The sequence below is a fragment of the Pyxicephalus adspersus genome, chromosome 1 (genome assembly GCF_032062135.1).
Source record: "Pyxicephalus adspersus chromosome 1, UCB_Pads_2.0, whole genome shotgun sequence".
Lineage (NCBI taxonomy): Eukaryota > Metazoa > Chordata > Amphibia > Anura > Pyxicephalidae > Pyxicephalus > Pyxicephalus adspersus.
Genome location: NC_092858.1, coordinates 3,123,543 through 3,125,025, shown reverse-complemented (window position 1 = coordinate 3,125,025; position 1,483 = coordinate 3,123,543).

Sequence of the window (1,483 nt, the reverse complement as noted above, 5' to 3'; positions counted from 1 at the left end):
TAATTCTCAGTATCTGTTATTATTCAGTATGTATGGACTCTGCACAGTACCACTTCTCTTGTCCTGTGCCCTGGGTGTAATTCTCAGTATCTGTTGATATATCTCGGTATCCAGTTACCAATGTGATACCATATTACATTACATCTAGTTAGGCTGTGATACCATATACGTCCACCAGATGGCAGCAGAATACCACATTTTATCATCTCCTGATTACAATGTATCCATTCATTTATCCTTTGCCTTTACAGGAGATATGAAGGTTCCCTGCAGTCACACATATAAAGCACATGAATCCCATCACATAGTTTTAGTTTTCCCTCCAGATATCATTGTAGCTATAAAAGTGCTTCAAATCTTTGCCCATTCTAATGGGGTCTCTGGGCCAGGGAAAGCAATATTGGAAAGAATGGTAAAACTCCAAATGTGTTACCAGCTCCTTACCACCAGGACATGGTGGGGACTGCTAGGTCTCAGATTATATATAAATGTCATTTGCCACCATGGATGTTATGTTCCTGTAAAGTGTGGTCACCCATAAGCTCTGGGACTCCTGCTGGGTACCACCAAGTTGAATGTCAGCTGTCTGTCTGTAGTTGGTGCCAGCGACGCTTGACATGACCCCAGTGGGCACATGAGTCCATATGTGTCACCACCACTGTGATTGGTCGTCCATTAATCCTGAGCCATGGTGTCCCCGGCATGGTGGCATTTCAAGGTGTCAGCGTGCTGTGAGAAAAAGTTCACCCGCCTGTTACAGCAGCACCCTGGGGTCTTCAAGGCGCTGCGTTTGGGGTGATCTAACATCGGCAAGGGTACACACTTATTTTTTTTATAACATTCTTTATTTTTCAAAATTTTCAAACAAAACATAATAACATTAACATAGCATAAAAAGAGATATAAGGGCACAAAAATTATGATGTGACCCCAAAAGATCTTCAACCCTAAGGACCATTTTGGTTTCTGGACTTTTTTCTTTCAGGGTGAAGTCTGCCTGGAATTATTGGGGGGCAGCTGGGAGGTGAAGGGCTGTGCTGAACCTACCCCAATCAGATGGGTAGGGGGTTCCCGGGGGTGCTTTGTAAAGGGTTCTATGGGAGATACATCTTCAGTATAAAGGATCAAATACTCTTAGGCTGGTTGAGTGAATGTTCTTAGGAGGGTGAATGTAACTATTAGCAGCAATATATAGGTATTTTGGGTTAAAACAATCTTTTGGAAAAAGCCAGCATGCTGGAAAATGACCATAGTTTGTAGAGGAATAATGGGACGAGTAGGAAGTAATAGAAATAAAACCTCCATACAAGATATCAGAGCTTGCAATTTCTGATGTATCTGCACGTATAATCAGATCTGCATTATCCTAATCGTCCTGCAGAGGGCGACATGTAGCAATATGCTGATGTGAGTATGGAGAATGAATCACTAACATTAAAAACTCAGCCCTGGAAGATTCCCATCACAGAATGTTTGGTGAATG